This window comes from Macaca thibetana, chromosome 9 (assembly GCF_024542745.1).
Source record: "Macaca thibetana thibetana isolate TM-01 chromosome 9, ASM2454274v1, whole genome shotgun sequence".
NCBI classification, from domain to species: Eukaryota; Metazoa; Chordata; class Mammalia; order Primates; family Cercopithecidae; genus Macaca; species Macaca thibetana.
The window spans coordinates 45,608,418-45,629,445 of NC_065586.1; the positions used below are offsets into that span (position 1 = coordinate 45,608,418).

General features: G+C 51.1%; 2 long non-coding RNA genes across 7 annotated transcripts in view; one reads left to right on the forward strand and one right to left on the reverse strand.

The window, feature by feature from the left end:
- The window catches only part of LOC126962641 (uncharacterized), a 22,399-nt gene extending 14,222 nt beyond the window's left edge, over nt 1-8,177 (reverse strand). For 4 of the 5 annotated variants that reach the window (XR_007728748.1, XR_007728746.1, XR_007728745.1 and 1 more), the window contains exon 1: nt 7,941-8,177. This is a non-coding gene — a long non-coding RNA (uncharacterized LOC126962641). The remainder of the gene's footprint in view (nt 1-7,940) is intronic. The other variant, XR_007728747.1, reaches the window with a different exon arrangement.
- Nucleotides 8,163-20,638, forward strand: LOC126962644 (uncharacterized). 2 transcript variants are annotated; one of them, XR_007728753.1, is made up of 5 exons: nt 8,163-8,478; nt 15,722-16,210; nt 17,235-17,306; nt 19,330-19,411; nt 20,577-20,638. It is a non-coding gene; the product is annotated as an uncharacterized LOC126962644 (long non-coding RNA). The 2 variants fall into 2 exon arrangements; XR_007728751.1 differs by lacking the exon at nt 8,163-8,478 and adding an exon at nt 13,724-15,607.
- The last annotated feature ends 390 nt before the right edge of the window (nt 20,639-21,028 follow it).

A 21,028-nucleotide genomic window follows, 5' to 3' on the forward strand; every position in this document is an offset into this window, starting at 1 on the left:
TACTTGGGCGCTGGGGAGGTGCCGCTCGCGGGGCCTCCAGGTGGCGCGGGAAGGGAGGGCCGGGAGGCCACGGGGGTCCTCGGCGAAGAGGGAGCCACAGACACGGGGCGCGTCGCCGCGGCCCCCCTGGCCCAGGAGTGAGAGGTCGGGGAGCCTAGAGCCAGAGGGCGGCCGCGAGAGCTGGAGCCGCCTTCAAAGGACGCCCTCGCCCTCCCGCAGGCGCCGGCGCCCGGCCCAGTCAGAGCCAGCAGAGGGCGGTCCGCGGAGCTAAGCCCGGGGAGGGCTGGGCTGCCTAGCTGATCAGAGGCATTCTCCCGGGTTGCGGGTTCTCTGGCCTGCAGCACCCTCCCGCGCCGGGGCCACCCACCCACAAGCCCTGCCCGGAAGGCGTGTGCAGCCAGGAAGGCGGGGCCTGGTGCCCTCAGGGCTCTGGCGCCAAGTTCAGAGCCGCGAGCTGGGCCCTTGGCGGTGGCGGCCGCGTAGGCATCTCCCTCCCTGCGCGCCGCCTGACAGCCTGGGAGAGAAGCGCCCTCAGGTGGGCCAAGACCTGGAGCAAGCGGGAGCGGTCAGCGGGGTCCATCTCATTTTCCCTGCCTTTCCCCAGGGTAGCGCCCTTGAGTCCTGACCTTGACTGTGGGGTCCTTCCCTTCCCTCTGTCGCCAGCTTCCTCCCGCATTCTCCCAGATCCTCTCTGAGTCCTATTCCTGTTCCTGTCCCCTGCCTTTCTACCTCTTGTCTCCTTGTCCCATCCCGTTTCTTTCTCCTCTCATCTCTCCCTTTTTCTTGTGTCTGCTTTATTGGCTATTTCCTTGTCTTGTCTCTTCCCTCTCTCTCCCCCTCACTCTCTCTTTCATTCTCCCTATCCAACGCTCATTTTTTGCAAGCAAGAATTCTCCTTTTGATTTATTTTTTCTTCTAGGGAGACATGTTGGGCTGCGTTTCTCTTCATCCACCCATCCCTCCGTTCATGACATGCTGCTCCATTATCTTCTTGGGCTTGCTGCTAGGGTAAGAACCATGCATCAGACCCAGATCCTTTCTCCAATAGATTATATCCAAAGATCTGGACATGTAACTTGTTCAGGGGGAAAATACACAGATGATCAAATTATAAATCTCTGACTTTTCAGAGTTACCCGAAAGAAAACATCTGGTTTTAGAGTCACAGCTTGATTGCATTCTTTCCTTGACCTTTTGCCTTTCACTAATAGGCACAGACATCGCAGGAGTAAGCTAAGCCTTGCAGAAGCATTTAAAGGAGACTCACACCTTCTGTGCAATGCCAGGTGCAGGGGAGGGAGGGGACAGGATACAGAGCTGGGTTGTGGCAAGACAGTGGGAGTCCAGGGCTTTCAACCTGAAACATTTGAGGGAGCCTGGAAATAAGAAAATAACAGTAAATTTCTAAAATATGTAGTTGCCAATGTCACTGATGTACAGAAATGAAGTTACCTAACTACTCCTGAGAGAGACATTAGACATTTTATAACAATAATTTTGGCATTTGAAATTAATTTTTTGTGTACATCAGGAGGACCAAGATAAAAATATTTTACATTAATATGAAAACTTGTCTTAGATGCATACTAAATGAAAAAAATCTAGAAAACCAAGTCAGATTCATTTATGAGGGATAAAAGAGAAGAATTATACATCAAGGCATTTTTTGCTGCTGCTTGTTAAAAAATGTAATCTTGTCAGAGAGATGTGGTTTCATTTTTAATGAGTTTTTATGATATGTGTGTCTGTATATTCAAACACATACCATACATATATTTGTGTGTGTGTATATGTGTGTGTGTGTGTATATATCTTGTTAATAACCAGCTAAAGCTTGAAGTTGGGATTCTTAGAAATAATTTAACCTGACGATGGAGTTTATTGTGATCGTTGAGCTAATTTAACTTTTCAGTTGATGCAGAAAAGGAAATATGGTCATAGAGAAATCACACAGAAATGAACAGAGATTAAATATTATGAAAGTAGATTAAAGTGTGTTTAATGAAAGAATTTGCTCACTTTAGATCAAAGAGTGTTGGACAAAATCATAGGTCTGTGCATGGAACTTTGATTTATGAGACTTTTTCTGGAATAAAGAGTTAAATTCCCTTTTAAATCATCTAATCGCTGACCTCCAACATATCAAAATTTTAGGGAAAGGGGTATACTTTTCAAATAATTTTAATCATCGTATCTGCTTGGCTTAGCAGATTTCTTTTCAGAAATTCAGTGGGTGGCACATTTGGTAAAGATTTAATCACATCTTTTTTTTTTTTTTTTTTTTAACTACAAGGTTAAGTCTTGGGCTTCAGTACTTTTATCCTAGGGTGATGCTATCATAGGAACCTGGGAAGGTCGGAAGGTGTAGCTGAAGTAAAATCACGGACTTTTTCCTTGAAGGCTGCCAGTGGAATTGGGACCACCATCTTGGGCTCCACCTTTATTCTCTAGTTGTATTAGGAAGAGAGCTGCTGTTCCTGTGCTCTTGCTGCCTGGCATGCGCAGAGCCCTGCTGAGTCCTGTCAGTGAGCCCCTGAAGTGAAGATCACCGTTCCTGTTTTACTTATCAGGAGGTGGAGGCCTAGAGTGGTTGCCTGAGGTCAGGCAGGTAGCGAGTTGCAGGGCTGACTTAGAACACAAGTTATGCCCTGGAGGCAGAGCACGGAGGGCTAACTCAGTCCCATTATGTGACTTCCATGTTGCTTCAGCCTCAGCACATATTATGTCTGATATATCACTCCACACTGCACAACTCATTGCCTGTTGGCGTTGTTGGGCCATAGGCAATGAGTACTTGCTGTTGCTCCCTGTTCTGTGCCCTGGCCATCTTCAGCCATGTACATGGCAGACTCTCAATCCGCACAGCAGGGCCCCTTGAAGCACCGGATCTGCCTTCTGCTTTCACTGGCCCTGCTTCTGCACAGTCTTGGGCATCTGAGTGGGTGATGGGATCGCATCCACCCCTATGAGGGTCCATGTGGCCAAGCTGTGTTGTACTAGGGCCGCCCTCACTGCAGGACTGGGGGCTGCCTTATCCTGGGACTCCTGCACTTGGCTTTGCTGGAATACAGCAGGCATTGCTGCTAGAAGGGTCCAGGCATAGCTGGCCACAGAGCCTACAGGGGCTGGCCAGGAAGTGCTCATCTCCCCAGCACCACCAGCCAGCCTCCGGAAAAGCCTGGATCACCTTCAGTGTTTAGTTTCTTCAATATGCCAGAGCCAGGAGGATAACAGGTGTATTCCCTTTCTTAGGAAACCCCAGGACCTTATAATCCATAGGCAGAAGAGACCCATAGATGATTGTCCCCTGGAATCTTCCAAAAGAGTCTGGGAAGCTTCTCCAGAGACTGGGGACACCAAAGGATTGGAAGACAGGAGGTATTCTCTGCTCTTGTTTTAGCTGAAGAGAAAGGTAGATGCAGCAAAGCACTCGGTGGGGGGTCGGGGGTATATGGCGTCTTTGAATAAGATCTGGTGCCTGACCTGCAGCTCAGAACAGCTGGAGGCTGGCCAGTTGGCTTGGGGCGGGTGCCTTCAGACATCTCAGGAAAAAGAGGTTATCCAGCTGTTTGCCAAGAGTTCTTTCTTCTGTAGTTGGAGCGGGAAGAAGAAAAATGCCCAGGCCATTTGGTCATTCATTAAACATTGTTGGTCACTGGTCCCTGAGAGCTCAGGAGTGATGGGAAAGCCTCCATGGAGTGGACTCTATCCCTTTGCACTCAGTGTGATAAGAACTGATCCCCCTAACATTTACTGAGCCAGGCTCCTTAGCACTTTTACTATACTAATCAATCTAATCTTTCCAACAATCCAGTGAAGAGAGAGCCAAGGTGACCCTCTTTACAGGTGAGACAGCAGAGGCATGGCGATGATCCACACTTTGCCCAAGGTCACAGGTTGGATACAGCAGAGCTGGATTGGAGTCTCGGTTACCTGGAACAACCTGGTTAAGGTATAATGTGGGAGAATGTGGCCAGTGGTTCCCAGATGAGTGAATGATCAGTACGCAGTCAGGGCCCAGGGGATGGGTGATAAACCAAGAACCACGAGCTTTTAACATGGTGGGGCTGGTGAGACTTCATCTCCCAGGCTGCAACACCTGCTGAGTTGGGTAATAGCGGACCCCGATTTGTGGCCCATGTGGGTTGGGAGCCTTGGGGAGGTGTGCTCTGTGTTGGTGGAGAAGGCGAGGCATGGTTAGATCCCCTGTAGACTTGGGGAGCTCAGTTTCAGAAAGTTTCAAAGATCATCACTTGATTTCCTGTGATCTGGGGGCTCTCAAAGCAGTGGGGGAGACCTGGAATTAATCTGGTTCTTCCAAGTAGGAAGGATGTGGGGTGGTAATGAGAGATGTCTGTGTGGTTCAGAGGGAGGTCTTGCTGAGGTCAGAGGGACGAGAGCCAAGAGGAGCCCTTCCCAGGACACTCACAATGACAGAGTGACGAGGGTCAGTAAAGAGTGTCAGGGGGCAAGAGCCCAGGCGTGAACTGAGCCTAATGAGGAGAGCTGACGACCACAAAGCATCTTTTCATATCATGTTCAGAGCAAGGAGAACAAGGGCTTCATAGATCCATCGCCGTCTAGGGCAGCTGGTGTCTGTGAAGGGGAGGAGGGCGCAGCCGCACTGTGCCCACAGTGGTCTGGACAGAGGAGGATCTGCAGGTGCAAAGGGCGCAGGCGGGTCCCCGGAGGAAAGCAGGAGCCTGGCAGCCCTGGGCTGCTGTGTGTGCTCAGGGACCTGACCCAGAGAACGCCCTGGCCAGGGCATGGTGTGACCTGGAATGAGATCCCCCATCTGAGGTGCTGTGGGAGAGGCATTGGGGATGAAGCCTGGAGGTGGGTGAGACTCAAATCTGATGTTGACCCTGGGAATGATCCTAGAGTAAGCGGAAGGCTGTGAGTCTGTAGGCAAGGGAGAGACGGACATGAGGGGAAGCCAGACTCATGTCATTTTCCACCTTGAGGGACTTCGATCTGGCCCTTGTTCTGTTGGGGTTCTGGAGGACATCCTGTGCCCTGGCCTCTCTGACTTTACTCCATGTGGTGCTGATCCAGCGACAGCAGTGACCCTCGCGGGTCCTGGGTGGGATGAAAGGTGCCCAGATAGTTCCTCATTTTCTCTCCTCCTTTTCTTTCTTGTTACTATTATTATGTCTCCCCTTCCTTTTTTCATCTTCCCTCGCTTTCTCATCATTATGTATTCGTCTTCTCCTTTGCTCCCTCCTCCTCCTCCTCATTCTTCTTACTCAGATCTGGATGTTAGCATTGGAGTGTGAAGCTGGGTGGGGTATCTAAATCAGCAGTTGGCAGTGACCAAATCCACGATGGTCTCTAAAAGCTGGGATGCTGCCCTGAGTTTATCAGGATGACATTTGGCAGGTTGAAGATAAATTCACTTGGATCAAGACCTCATGTGGTTGTGAAAATTAAATAAAATAAGGTGTAGGAGCATCTGTCATGTAGACACTTACGTAGTCAAAAAATGTTAAGTCTTAATCTTATACCGTGAAGCATCCTGACAGCAAATGTTCTGTCCTGCTGTGAGACCTTGTGTCCCCATTTTTAGTGCTGAGAAGAGGGTTGTCACATCCTAACTCTGGGCATGCTGGACAGTTCTCCTGTTCAGGGCGGCATGGCTGTGGTTGGCAAACTTTGTCTCAGCCATGAAGGCAGCCCAGCGGGGCGCCTGCGGAGGTGGTGCCGGGTGCAGCAGAACCAGGATGACACAGGCAGGCTGCTGTACCTAGGAACAATACTAGCTATACTGGGGAGATGTGTGTGCGTGTGTGTGTGTGTGTGTGTGAGAAAAAGAGTAAGCATGAGTTTGCAAGCCCGTGTAAGGGAGTGCATGTGTGTATTTCAGTATGTGTGATTGCGTGTGTGTGAATATATATGCATATGTGTGTAAATTTGTGTGTGAGTGTATGTGTCTCTGAGTATATGTATACGTGTGTGTATGTGTGAGTGCATGCGTGTCACTGTGTGTGTGTCTGTATATGTGACGGTATGTGTGAGTGTATGTGTGTGAGTGTGTATGTCTCTCTGTGGGAGCTCATGGAAGCTCAGCAATGGGGCTTCAAGCAGACCAGTTTTTCTTGGAGAAAGGGGGAGAACTGGCTTCATCCAACTAGTCGTACATGTGTAGGTCTGGGATGGACTGGAGAGACAACTTAGCCCGAACCCATTTTACAGATGGAAAGCTGAGGCTCAGAGAGGTTGAGCGCTTTGCTCAGGGTCATTGAGAGGAGTGACGTTTCTGTATCTGCCTCTTTGGGAGACAGTGGCTGAAATTCATCTCTGATGTGAGGCACCCCCTCTGAGGAATCTGCTCAGAAAGGGCATGGGAGCTGCAGCATGTGGTTTGCATCCTCTCCATGCAACAAAGGGCCTGGACTTCCAGCAGTCACAGGGTAGTCTGCAGGGCAGGGTAGAGATGTTCCACAGAAGCTGGTCAAAAGCTGGAATATCATTAAAGATCACAATATACCACCACATCAGGTTCAATTATTTCTAAGGAGGAAAAGTAACTACATATTTTAGAAATTTACTGTTTATTTCTCATTTCCAGTCAGTCTCACCCAAAGGTTTCAAGTGCAAAGCCCTGGCCTTCCACCGTCTTCCCATAACCCAGGTCTGTATCCTGTCCCTTCCCTCCCCTGCACCTGGCATTGCACAGAAGGTGTGGGTGGCAATGTCCCCTAAAAGCTTCTGCAAGGCTTAGCTTCCTGCTGTGCTGTCTGTACCTCTGTGAGTAAAGGCAAAATGTCAAGAAAAGGATTCAATTGTCTTGTATCTAAAACTAGGTATTTTCTTTCAGGTGACCCTGAAAATTCAGAGATTCATAATTTGATCATCTATGTATTTTTCCCAGGAAAGGCACTGAACGGGTTACATGTGCAGATCTTTGGATATAATCTATTGGAGAAAGGATCTGGGCTGACGACGCCAGCACCTAGCACAAGCCCTGGATGAGAATAATGGGGCACTACAAGATGAACAGAGAGACGGATTGGCGGTGGGGGGAGGGAAGGGATGCAAACAATTATGGCCAAGAAGTCACCTTAGGGGAAAAACCTAAGAAGAATTTTGTCTTGCAAAAGAGAAGGAAGCCTATAGAGAGAGTGGAAGTGGGCGTGAGGGGAGAGACTGAAAGAGAGACAGAGGGAAAAAGGACAAAGGAGGACAGGGAAATAGCCAATAAAGCAGACACGAGAAAAAGGGAGAGATGAGAGAGAAACAGGAGAGGACAAGGAGACAAGAAGCAGAGAGGCAAGGGACAGGGGCAGCAATGGAATTCAGAGAGGACATGGGAGAGAGCTGGAGGAAGCTGACAGAGGGAAGGGAAGAACACGCCCCGCCGCCGTCAAAGGCAGGACTCAAGAACGCTGCCCTTCGTGGAAGTGAGATGGGGCCCGCTGCCTGCGCCCGCTTGCTCTCAGTCTTGGCCGACCTGAGCGCGCGTCTCTCCCGGGCTCTCAGGCGGCGCACAGGGAGGAGGTGCAGACGCCGCCCCCACCGCCCAGCCCAGCGCGCTGCTCTGAACTTGGCGCCAGCGCCCTGAGGACACCAAGTCCCGCCTTCCTGGCTGCACCCGCCTTCGGGGGGGGCTTGCAGTTGGGCGGCCCCGGCGGGTAGGGCGCCGCGGGCCAGAGTAACCGCAACCCAGGAGCAAGCTCCCTGCTGATCTGCCGGGCGGCCCGGCCCTACCCCGGCTCAGCTCCCTGGAGCCGCCCCCAGCTGGCTCGGACCAGGACCGGCCCTGCAGGAGGGCGAAGGCGTCCTTTGGAAGCGGTGCCCGCTCTCGCTGCCGCCCTCTGACCCTGGGCGCCCGGACCTCTGGCTCCTGGGCCTGCCGGACCTCAGCGATAGGCGAGGGCTGCGCCCGGTGCCTGCGGCTCCCTCAGCGCCGTGGACCCCCGCGGCCTGCCGGCCCTCCTTACCTCACTGAGGCGGGAGAATCGCTTGAACCCGGGAGGCAGAGGTTGCGGTGAGCCGAGACGCGCCATTGCACTCCAGCCTGGGCAACAAGAGAGGCCTGGCGGCCCCGCTAGCGGCACCTCCCCCGCATCCGAAACGCTCAGCTCCTCCCAGGAGCACCCGCGGCCTTCGCTTCCCAGGCCCCAGCTGTGACCTGCAGGAAGGCGGGCTCGGCGACCCCAGAACGTAGAGGTGTCTGGGAAGTTAGCTGTTCCCGGAGTACGGTGGGAGGGGCCCAGGGTAGAAAATGACAGTTCAAGTGCCTTAAAATTAAGAATTTAGGCGTTGTTTAAAAAACAATAAATGGAGTGAAAAAATCAAGCCACACCGTAAAAGAAGATATTTGCAGCAAGTGATAAAGGATTAATATCCAGAATATATAAAGACTGTTACTGAATCAATGTGAAAGAGAAAAACACCTAAAGCCAAGACATCTAAAGCCAAGACATCTAAAGCCGTCATTAGGCACTTCAAAGAGGAACCATGAACGACCAAAATCAAGTGAGTAGGTGACCAGTTCCCATTAGTAATTAGGAAATCGCAAATTAAGACCACAAAGAGGGTAGTGAGGGTGGCTCACACCTCTCATCTCAGCGTTTGGGAGTCCAAGGCCAGAGGATCCCTTGAGGCCAGGAGTTGGAGACTAGTCTGGGAAACATAGCAAGACCCTGTCTCTACAAAAAATAAAAATAAATAAAAAAGTAAATCACAAGGAGATGACTAACCACCAGGCAAAAATGTTAAAATATGCTAATATCAACTGTCAAGAGGAATATGAAGCAAGATAGCTCAAATACGCTTTTGAAGGAAACATACCAGGCTTCATTCATTCCGAAATGCCCCTTATTTAAGATACTCCGTTATATTAAATACAATTCCAAAACAAAAAAATCAAATAACAAAAAACCAAACTAACCCAATACTTTTTATCACTGGTAATTTGTATGTTACACATATTGAAGGATATGTTTTAGATTCATTAGAGAAGGATTTTTAATCGTATATCACTCTTGTGCATACAAAATAAAATTAAGATGTTTCTTATTTTATTTTATTTATTCATTTATTTTTTCAGACGGAGTTTCGCTCTGTCGCCCAGGCTGGAGTGCAGCAGCGCAATCTTGGCTCACTGCAAGCACCGCCTCCCCGGGGGCCATTCTCCTGCCGCAGCCTCCTGAGTAGCTGGGACTACAGGCGCCCGCCACCATGCTTGCTAATTTTTTTGTATTTTTAGTAGAGACAGGGTTTCACCGTGTTAGCCAGTATGGTCTAGATCTCCTAACCTCATGATCTGCCCGCCTCGGCCTCCCAAAGTGCTGGGATTACAGGCTTGGGCCACCGCGCCCAGCCAATTAAGGTGTTTCTAACAGTCACAGTCTAACTTTTCTGAGTCTGTTTGAATCTCATTCATCAGTGCCCACGTTTTTCCACACACTCAAAGCATTGGTCGTACAGTTTTTTGTTTTTTTGTTGGTTTGTTTTTTGTTTTTTGAGACAGAGTTTTGCTCTTGTTGCCCAGGCTGGAGTGCAATGGCGTGATCTTGGCTCACCGCAACCTCCGCCTCCCAGGTTCAAGCGATTCTCCTGCCTCAGCCTCCCTAGTAGCTGGGATTACAGGCACGCACCACCATGCCTGGCTAATTTTTGGATTTTTAGTAGAGACAGGATTTCCCCATGTTGGCCAGGCTGGTCTCGAACGCCCAACCTCAGGTGATCCGCCTGCCTTGGCCTCCCAAAGTGCTGGGATTATAGGCGTGAGCCACCACGCCTAGCCCCTACTGCAGTTTTGACACTGGGATGTGAACTCATCCACACTCCTGCCCTAGAGAGGGGGCCTGTGTTCCTCCCATTGACTCTTGGCAGCTGTGACTGCTTGGACCAATAGAGTACAGTGGAAGTGACACTGTGTGACTTCCAAAGTGAGGTTATAACAAGTTCTACAATTTCTGCCGTGCTCACTGAAAACACTCTTGGAACTCTGGGCCACCTGTAAAAGCCCAAGCATCCTGAAGCTGCCATGCTGGGAAGAAGCCCAGCTCACACGGGGAGGTTACATGCAGGGTCTCCATTCACAGTTCCAGCTGAGCCCAGCTTTTGAGCCCTCCTGCCCAGGAGCCACACTTGTGAGTGGAGCAGCCTCCAGATAATTCCAGTGCCCAATCCTTCAAGTCATGCGGGCTGCTCAAGCCTTCCCATCTGGGGCCCCAGACATGAGGAAGCCCTCCCTACTCTGCCCTGAGTGCCTGATCCTCAGAACCTGTGAGCGTAATAAAATGCGCCTGTTGTGTGTCTCTAAATGTAGGTGGTCTGGTACACAGCAGTAGAGAACTGGAATGTCCCTCACTCACAAGGACTCTGGCAACACCACAGTTTCCATCTTCTTCCAGATCTGCCATCTCCTGGGGGACTTAAGTGTCATACAAATAACCTCCCATTGCCAACACTCTGGCCTCCCAGTCCTTGACCTCCTCACCCACAGCAATGTCCTCACCTGTCACCTGGGCTAACTCTTCCAGTGAACAAATGGCAGGGTCTAGTGGTTTTAAGGGACACTGTGAGGGCTGTTATAAGGGAAATGGAGGCTTCCTCTTGTAGCCCCTCCAAAGGTCCTGTGCCTCCCCTCTGGTGGTGTCAATATGCAGGATATTGGGAAGAGCTGCAGGTCACAAAGTCACCATGTCAACCTTCCTGTCAACCATAAAGGAATTCTGTCCCCAGGGTAGGGGAAGGGCCAGGCAGGTAGCTGGAGGCAAGTCTCCCAGAGCCAGCTGCTGACCCTAGTTCCTGCGATCTGGGGAGGTACCTGGTGAAGGGCCGCAGTGTGCACTGGTGAAAGGGCAGGAGGAAGGATGTGGCCCTTGGGCATAAGGGGAGGCGCCAGAGAAGGTGGCCAGAGGTGGCCTGTGCTCAGCCTATCTGGGCCCTGGCACAGGCACCCAAGAGTGAGGTGGGGTCACAGGGACAGCCAGATAATGAGGAGCCATGGCCGCTGGGGGCCCTGCTTCCTGCTCTTCCTGCTGCTGCTTCCTCCACCGCTTTTTAGAGCAGGAAGCCTTCGGTACCATGGACCTGGCTGGAGAATGTTTCAACGCCTGGCCCTGGGCTCCAGGAGGGCCCACCACCGCCATGGCCCAGGATGGAGGCAGCACTTGCGCCAGGGGCAAGCAGGTCACAGATGCCAGGGCTCATTTGACCTCTACTTCATCTTGGACAAGTGAGTGTCCCTTCCAGCTCTGGCTCTGGGTCACCCTCAGGAGCCACCACCTCTTTTTCACTAGGGACAGGACGCCACTCAAAGAGATGCAAGCTTCCATCACAGAAGCAGGGCCAGCCCTTTGGTCAGACCAGACCTAGGCCTCCTGATTTTCTGAGGCACAAAGAATGCCATGGCTGTCTTTTCCCTGATGCTTCATCTCCTGGATGAGGAAATAAGTCACCAAAGGGGTTCTGGATGATCCCCTGTCCCCCCATCAGCTGGGTCAGCATCCTCATCCTCAGGCTGCTGCAACAGCTGATTGCTCGGACCTGCTTCTCAGCAGTTCTCAGAAGCGCACTGTGGATGTTTGGGGGTTTTGTGTTGTTTTGCTTGTTTGTTTTTCATGCAAATAACTTCTATTTTACTGGGCCCCAGAGAGATTGCTTTGTTGCCTGTGTTGGTCATTCTAATGTCACTGCTTAGAGAAGGCCTTTGGTTGGCTGCTTCTAAGTGCTGCTTCTACAACTTGGAGAGCCACGTGATAGTTCCTGCACTTTCAGGAACAGTTGGGTCTGTTTCAGGGTGGCCCTGGGGAAACTGGGCTGTGTATTAGGCACCTTCTGGCTCACCAGGAAGGAAAGAGGCAATGTTCAGCTTTGGAGAGATTGCCTTGGTTCCCTTTCCCACTCCTCCTGCTAGGTGGGAATACTCTCTGTGCTTATTCAGTAGCAGCAGTGGTGCAGTCTTCAGGAGAGCAAGCGCTTTCTGGTCTCCAAAGCCCTTTCCCTGCACTCCTGGCACCTCACCACAATCCTGGGCTGTGAGTAGTGCAGGTATTTTTCTATCTGGTTCCTGGACAAGGGCGGCTCTTGGAGGTTGGGGAAGCATCCAGAGACAGCTGGTGTGACAAGACTCCGGCTTCCTGTGCCGCACTCTTTCCAGCATCGCAGGTTGAAGTTCCTCTGAATTTTCTCATTCCCCCAGATACTGATGCTTAGGGGATGCGCACCCCAGCCCACCAATTCCTATGGTTCGTAACTGCTCTGCTACTCTTGGGGAAGGAGCAACTCCGTTCTGGAGACAGGCAGACTCCACTCACTAGCCCATAGTCTTGGGCGAGTTGCTTCGTCATTCTGTGCCTTTGTGTCTCCCATCTGTAAAAAGGGTATCTTCATTTTCACCTTGCCAAGTGTGATGAGGATGAAGGGAGAATTTGCAGGTCAGAGGCAATGACAGAGGATGGGGATGAAGGGACCTGCCAGGAAAGGCAGAGTCACAGGCTGGAAGCTCATAGGAAATGCAGAGGCCCTGATGCAATCCCAGACAGACTGGATGAGGGGGAATGCAGAGGGAGTGCCTAGAATGGATGTAAAGGGAGCAGACAAAAGCAACCTTAATGATTCTTCCTAAAACAAGGCTAGGGGTAAAGGGTATTGCCCCATTGTAAGGAGGAGGCAATGAGGCAGGCCATGGCCAGGAAATGGCCCACCACAGCCTCCAGATAGACATCCACGGCGCTGAATTGAAACTCTGGATTGTGTGACTCCAAAGCCCATCCAAAGACCATGCAGCTGGGCGGGACCCTGAGAGTCTTGCAGTAGTCCTCCTGGCAGAACAACATCTACTGCCTGCAGGGAGGCTCTTTGGTCATTCATGTCCAGCTTATTCATGAGACTCCTTATTCATTGGTTCATTCATTGGATTGAGCTGGAAGAAAATGAATCAGCCTCCCATGTGCTTCTATTCTTGGCCAGGTGACCTTTTAGGCCTCTAAGTGGAAGTGACCCATTGTATTTTTTTGAGTAATTTTTTAATTGTGGGAAAACATACATAACAAAAATTTACCATTTTTAAGTGTGCAATTCAGCGGCATTAAGTACATTCACAGCGTTGTGCAGCCACCACCATCCATCTCCAGAAATGTTTCATCATTGCTTATTGAAACCCTATTCTCAGCCGGGAGCAGTAGCTCACTCCTGTAATCCCAGCAATTTGGGAGTCAAGGTGAGAGGATTGCTTGAGTCTAGGAGTTCAAGATCAGCCTGGGAAACATGCAAAATCCTGTCTATACAAAACATATAAAAATTAGCCAGGCATGGTGATGTGTGCCTCTACTCCCAGCTACTCAGGCTGAGCTGAGGCAGGAGGATTGCTTGAGCCTGGGAGGTCAAGACTGCAGTGTGTCAAGATCACACCACTGCACTCCAGCCTGGGTGACAGAGTGAGACCCTGTCTCAAACCCCATCCACACCAAAACCCAAAACACCTCTATTCCCATTGAACAATAACTCCCCATTCCTCCCTTTCCCCAAGCCCTAGTGACCTTTAGTGTATTTTCTCTATCTATGAGTTTGCCTATTGTAGGTACCTCATGTAAGTGGAGTCACACAATATAATTATACAAACATATAATATTTGGCCTTTTCTGTCTGACCTTTTTCACTTAACATAATGTTTTCAAAGTTATTCCATGTTGTAGCATCCATCAGAATTTCATCCCTTTTATGGCTGAATAATATTTCTCTGTATGTATATGTACCACATTTTGTTTATCTTTTTTTTTTTTTTTTTTTTTTGAGTTGTAGTCTCATTCTGCCGCCAGACTGGAGTTCAGTGGCGCGATCTTGTCTCACTGCGACCTCTGCCTCCCGGTTTCAAGCGATTCTCCCTGCCTCAGCCTCCTGAGTAGCTGGGACTACAGAGGCGTGCCACCAGGCCAGGCTAATTTTTGTAGTTTTTAGTAGAGACAGGATTTCACCATATTGGACAGGCTGGTCTTGAACTCCTGACCTCGTGATCCCCCCGCCTCGGCCTTCCAAAGCACTGGGATTACAAGCGTGAGCCACCGCACCCGGCCTGTTTATCTTTTCATCTGTTGATGGACACTTGGGTTGCTTCTGCCATTTGGCTATTGTGAATAATGCTGCTATGAACACCGGTGTACCCGTATCTCTTTGAGTCCCCGCTCTCACTTCTTTTTGGTATATACCTGGGCATGGAATTGATGGATCCTATGGTAATTCTATGTTTAGCTTTCTGAGGAAATGCCAAGCTATTTCCCACAGGGATTGTACCATTTTTCTTTCCCACCAACAAAAGTCTAACGTTTGTTATTTTTTAGTTTTTGATAATAGCCACCCAATGGGTGTGAAGTTGTATCTCCTCGCCGCTTTCATTGGCATTTCCCTAGTGACTAGTGGTGTGGAGCATCTTTTCATGTGCTTATTGGCCATCTGCATATCTTCTTTGAGGAAATGTCTATTCAAATTCTTTGCCCATTTTTTTGTTGTTGCATTTTTTTGTTGTTTCTTTTTCGTTGTTGTTGTAGGAGTTCTTTGTATATTCTGGATATTAATCCCTTATCAGGTATATGAGTTGCAAATATTTCCTTCCATTCTGCAGGTTATCTTTTCACTCCCTTGGTAGCGTCTTTGATGCACGAAATTTTTAATCTGGATACACTCTCGACTTTTCTATTTTTAATTTAGTTGCCTGTGTTTTTGGTGCCATATCCAAAAAAATCCCCAAATCTAATGTCATAAAAGTTATGTTTTCTACTAAGAGTTTAAAAGTTTTAGCCTTTACATTTAGGTCTTTGACCCATTTTGAATTAATTTCTGTAATGGTTTATAGAAGGGTCCAACTTCATTCTTTTGCATGTAGACATCCAATTTTCCCTGCACCATTTTTTGAAACTACTGTTCTTTCCCACATTGAGTGTTCTTAGCACACTGGTTGGAAATCATTTGACCACAGACATGACAGGTTATTTCTGAGCTCTCTATTCTGTTCATTGCTCTACATGTCAGTCCTTATGTCAGTACCATAACAGTTTGATTACTGTAGCTTTGTAATAAATTCTGAAATCAGGAAATGTGTATCCTCAATTTTGTTCTTCTTTTTCAGATTTCTTTTGTTATATGACTAATGTCCCTTGAAATTCCATATGTAATTTAGTGCAAATTTTTTATTTCTGCAAAAAAATGCTGTAGAGATTTTGATACAGATTACCTTCTGATTCATAAGCATGCAATATCTATCCATTTATTGTGTCTTTAAATTCTTTCAGCAATGTTTTACAGTTTTCAGTATACATTTCTTTTGCTTCCTTGTTTAAATTTATTCTTAAGTATTCTGTTCTGTTTGATGCTCTCGTACATGAAACTTTTTTGGTTGATTTTCCATATTTGGATTGTTCATTGGGGGCTTTTCCAACCAATACATTCTCTCCCATTTCCACTCTACACAGTGCCCCACCTAACCTGATCAGCCACCTGGATGGCCAGCAAAAGCCCCACATCCCAGGAAGATTTTCAGTCCCAGGCAGATGGGGCTGGGTGGTCACCTTATGCTGACCACTCAACTGGTGAAACTCATGACCTCAGATGATCCAGTGGCCACTGAGGGGTGTACCCCAGCCTCAGCTGTGCTGAGGTCAGGCGAGCTTGTTAAGAGCCTTCTGGGAGGCTGGGGGTGGGGCAGACACTTGCCCACCTGACAGATGCACTCATCTCCCTGACCCACGTCTCCTGTCTCCTTTTGTTTTAGGTCTGGCAGCGTGAACAACAACTGGATTGACCTTTATATGTGGGTGGAGGAAACAGTGGCGAGGTTCCAAAAGTACAGATCTCCCACATGGCAGCCTCCCCTGAGCTGCAGAGAGCTTTTCCTCTGGAAGGCAGGAAGAGGGCACATCCCATCAGATGGGGTGGGCGTGGGAGTCCCTCAGTGGGGGACACAGAGCACAAGGTGGCATTCTGAAGCAGGAATGAGGCCAGCGCTCACTGGTTCCATCGGGTCTCAGCAGACTTGGCTGGCTCCTGCCTGTGAGCCCGGGCATATTGCAGGAGAGGCAGTTTGCCCTTGGGGACATCACACGCTGGGAAGGGACAATAGACAGGGAAACCAGTGACTCAGTCCTGGAACCTCGGGTTACACAGTGCTGAGGGCTCAAGTAGGGGACAAAGAACTCACCTGGAAGGTTGAAGGAAAAAGCAGGAACTCCTAAGGACAAAGTCAACAGTGGCTTCCAAGGATGTGAGTCTTTGAACTGGGTCTTGTAGGATGGAAAAGACAGGGACCTGTGGTGGAGTGAGTGGTCTTGCTTGGCTGGGAATGAGGTTAGCTCACGGAGGGCTGGGAGAGGACTGGGCAGGTCAGCTTGAGGCCAAAGGCACAGGGGCTCATTGTGCCAGGCCAAGGAGCTGAGATTTCCTGCTGTGAGCCATGGAGAGCCAGAGAAGGCTCTTGAGCAGAGGAGTGGCGTGATCGAGATGGCACTTAAGGAAGAAAAGTCTGATGACTGTGGGTAAAATGAATGGGCAATAGGGCAGGAGCCATTAGGAGCTCCGCTGGGGACATATGACAGCACTGTCACTGAGGGCTACTGAGGGTCAGCCGGCAGGAAGGAGGGTCAGGGAGAGGAAAGGGAGGCCGTGTGCATGGCTGCCAATAGGGAGTCGCTCCTCTGAGGTGAAGGAGAAATGAGGGAGAGGAGGGGGAGGAGGGAATGGGGTGAAGAGGCAAAGAATTTTCCAGTAGAAGGGAGGCCAGCTGGGAGGGCTGTGTGTGCATCTCCCTGCCTGTTCATTATAAGGTATATGTGTCTGTGTGTGTGTGCGTGTGTCTGTGTGTGTGTGCATGTGCCTGTGTGTGGGTGCCTTGTGTGTGTGTGTGTTCATGTGAGTGTGTCCATGTGTGGGTGCATGTGTATGTAAGTGTGTGCGTGTGTGTGTATACGTGTGTGTGTGGTGTGTGTGTGTGGGTGTGTGTGTGGTGTGTACGCCTGTGTGTGCACGCCTGTGTGTGCATGTGTGTGTGCAAGTGTCTTTGGGGTGTTGGGAGTGTGGGGATGCAGTGAGTTGCCATCCTGACTCTCTCTTCTATGGAGCCCTTGTCTCCACAGGCCTCAGAGTCCTTCACTACATTTATCTCACCTCCTTGTGTCCAGCAAGGGACTCCAAAGCGGAAGGGTGGGGGCGGGAGGTGCGGAATTGGCCTCACCACCCTGGCTTCTGAGCCGGTGCCTCTGGCTTCTCACCAGCACAAGATTCCTTCACAGCTCAGATATTCGGATGTGCTTCATCACCTACTCCACAGACGGCCAGACTGTCTTGCCACTCACCTCAGACAAGTGAGTGCTACTTGGATCCCCCAAGGGGTCTGGTGAGCTTGGCCAGAGGGAGCTCCAGGGAGCTGAGGGGCTCCCGGAGACCTTGGTTGGGAGCATGACAGCACCCAGGGCAGGCCGGTCAGGGCAACTCACAGTACCCACCTGACCTTAGCCCCGCTCCCCTGCACCCTCCTACCCATGGCTGCAAGGTTACCTGCAGGCCCCTGTGCTCCAGTTCTCAGCCTCCCCCACTTCACGCTCCCCTGCCCTCTCTCTGCCCTGCCTCCTTCCCTGAAAGGTGGCTGTGAGGATTCCCGGGGTGCAGGGGCTGGCGGAGGGGTGGGGGTGTCCTGTGAACACACACCTGTGCAGGCGGCTGCTCTGTGCCTGTTCCCCCTGCCCTGGCCAGTGCGGGAGGGAGACAGGGTCAGAGCTGGTGGTGGGAGTCGTGGGGCTTTAGTGCAGGGATGCTGGCACGACCAGACAGGGGAGTCCCTGGGTGCGGTTCTGAGATCCAGGGCAGGCTGGGAAAATGGAGGGAGGCAGAAGGAACAAGCTCAGACGGCTGGAGCCCAGGCCCAGCAGGGGGCACTACAGAGTTCCTGTTTGGTGGGAGGTGAGGGCCCTTCCAATGCACATGCCCGGAACTGGGCCCAGAGGAGGTGAAGCACGGAGTGAGGTGAGGACACTGAGGACTGGATGGGGGACTGGGCCCCACTTGCAGCTTCGAGGGAATACAGGGTAGGGGAGCTTGAGTTTGTGTGTCCTGCACTGTGGGTTTGTCAGAGACTGGAGTGGGTGTGAGGTGGTAAAAAGCAAGTCTATGGGGGAGGACTGTGGTGGGTGACCCAGACAGGGAGCGGGGTTTGGGCATGGCCAGAGAAAGGCCAGGCCGTGGCCTCTTCTGGATATGGATGGGCCTGGCCTCCTCCCCTCCTGGGCTGGGCAGGGCAGGGCTCTTAGAGCTCCGGCCATGGCAGGGATGCTCTGCCCACAATGGGAAGCCATCCTTCGGGGTCCATGCTCTGCCCAGCCTTGCTGTGCAGGCTCAGCCTGTCACATTGGATTAGCCTGACCCTAAGTCCCTGGCCCGTCCCAGTCCTGCCACCAGAGCCAGTCCTGGCTGCCCCAGCCCATTCTGTCTGTTTTAACAGCAGCTGACAGGCCACATCCCCCAGCCAGCCTGCAGATAGTGTTCAGTCCCTGCATGCACAGCCGTCGGGGCTGCCTCTCCAGCCTTTGGTCTTTTTATTTCAGGGGCACAGAAAGTCAAGGAGGCCAGGCAGTCTAACTAAGCAGATTTGGTACTTCCTGTGTCAGGGTAAAGATAGAGCAGGAAACTGAGTCAGGGTCAGGGGTCTGGGGCCGTTGGGGCTGGGTGTAGGGCTGGGGGCTTAGCAGGATGACTTTTCCCAAATGTAGCCCTACCTGTCAAAGGATGGAGTTCTCAACACAAGAGAGTCCTTGTTAGGGTTAGGGTTTGGATTAGAGTTAGAGTTAGGAATGTCAACCCCATTGTCAGTGACTGACTCTCAGTTGCCCATCCCTGGTTCAGGACTAGGGCTAGGGCTAGGGTTAGGGTCAGAGTTAGAGTTAGAGTTAGAGTTAGAGTTAGAGTTAGAGTTAGAGTTAGAGTTAGAGTTTAGAGTTAGAGTTAGAGGAGTTAGGAATGTCAGCCCCATTTTCAGTGGCTGACTCTCAGTTGCCCATCCATAGGGTTAGGGTTAGGAATGTCGGCCTCAGTGCAGTTCCTGACTCACAGTTGCTCATCCATGGGAAGTTCCCACTGTCACCAGAGATGGTCCAAGCAGGGCCCTGGTGAAGTTCCCCAGGCCTGCATTTTCTGTAACTGCGATGAGCTCAGAAGGGCTTGAAATCTCTGGTCAAAATCACGATGAGGAATGAGCAGGACAAAGCCCTTGCCTGGCCCCCTCCTTCATCCGGGAGGCCTTGCACAAAGAACAGTGGCTCCCGGAGAGCTTGGGAGCTGATTTTTAACAGTCAATGTCTTTCCAGGTCAACCACCTTTTTAAATTTTTTTCAGGAATAGAATAAAAAATGGTCTTGACCAGCTTCGGAAAATTGTACCTGAAGGACACACATTCATGCAGGCAGGATTTAGAAAGGTATAGACCCCTTGATCTCCTAACTCTAACTCTAACCCTAACTCTAACCCTAACCCTAACCTACAAAATCTTAGAGCATCAGTGGGATCATCTCACAGTCCAGGCTCAATATTTCTTCATTTTCTTGCAGGCAATTCAACACATTGAAACGTTCAACTCCGGAAGTAAGCACCTGCCGTCCCCATGGTGGTCCCATAGGGGGAACAGAGCTGGGCGAGAGCCTCAGAGAGCTCTGTGTGCAGATTCTGCAAGGCCACCCCTGCCCTGCATCTTGGAGCAAGTTGCTCACCCTCTCTGAGCTCCAGGTCCCTCCCTGGTGCAGTGAGCATAGTAAGCCCCCGCCCCATGGAGTTCTGAGAACTGTGTGGGATCCTGCGTGTGCACCCCTGGTGCTCATAACCCTGAGGTGCTTGCCCTCCAGCTGGGCTGTGTGAAAAGGAAAAGAGAAGAGCCAAGGGGTTTGCCCCCTTGCATGCACCTTAGTCTTCCTGCTCCCTTCTACGTCTCCCCTCCGAGTGACTTGCATTCCCTGACCTGTCTCATGTGGCACAGAAGGCTGTCCGGGGCCCCCAACTCCCCTCCCCAACGTGTCACTGCAGCTCTTGTCAGGAAAAGGCAGGGCTGGTGAGGAAAGGCATTGAGGTGGCTGTGGGGTCCCCTGCCCAGGTGCCACTGACCTGGAGTCTTGAACTCCTGGGCCCAGAGATGCTGGCAGGACTGCCTGCAGGCTCTGCTCACAGCAAGACCCAGCCCCCTGGGAGCCTCCCTGAGCCTGTCTGTTACAGGAGGGCCCAGCAGCTCCTCCTGCTGCCCGTGGGACAGGCCTGTGGTTGTTGAGTCCTGGCTGGAGCTGCCCTCAGGCAGAGGTGGTGCAGGCTGCTAGCAGGTGAGGGTTCAGGCAGCCTGGTGGGAAAGACTGTGCCCCTTTCAGCCCCCCTCCTCCGTAAAATGGGTGCTGGGCTGAGACCTCCCTTACTCTAGGGGGTTTCTGGGTGGCAGGTGCTTGGGTCTTGGCAGCCTCTCCTCTGGAGGATGAGGTGGGGGCACCTGGCCATGCCCTGGAGTGGGCAGTGCTGTGGGCCCAGCCACCTGCAGGGGCTCCGGAGCTTCTGGAGGTCACTCCTGGTGCCTTCGCTGAGCAGGCCACTCTTTGCTTCTTCTACAGACAAGGTTCCCAGCATGATTATTGCTATGACTGATGGAAAACTGGTGGCACGTGCATTTCAGGACACTCTCAGAGAAGTGAGTCCAGTTCATACTTACCAGCATTTTGCTCCATGAATTTTGATGACTAATACTCAATGCCTTGTTTCCCTTAGGCTCAAAAGGCTCGGAAACTGGGGGCCAACGTTTACACTGTGGGTGTGGCCGGTTATAAGCTGGACCAGGTAATTCCAAACAGGTGACCAGGCGCCACTTTCGAGCCTAGTGGGGAAAGGCGTCCCAGGTGGCTTTCCCAGGTGGCTTTCCCAGGGCCACCCCGAGGATGGTTGTCTAAGCTGCCCCAAGTGAGATGGGCCAATCCATGGCCACTGCAGAAGTGATTGACAGCGTGTTGTGCAAATCCCACGACGCCAGAGGGGAGGGTGGAAGAGCTCCCTGCTCCCCAAGAGTGGG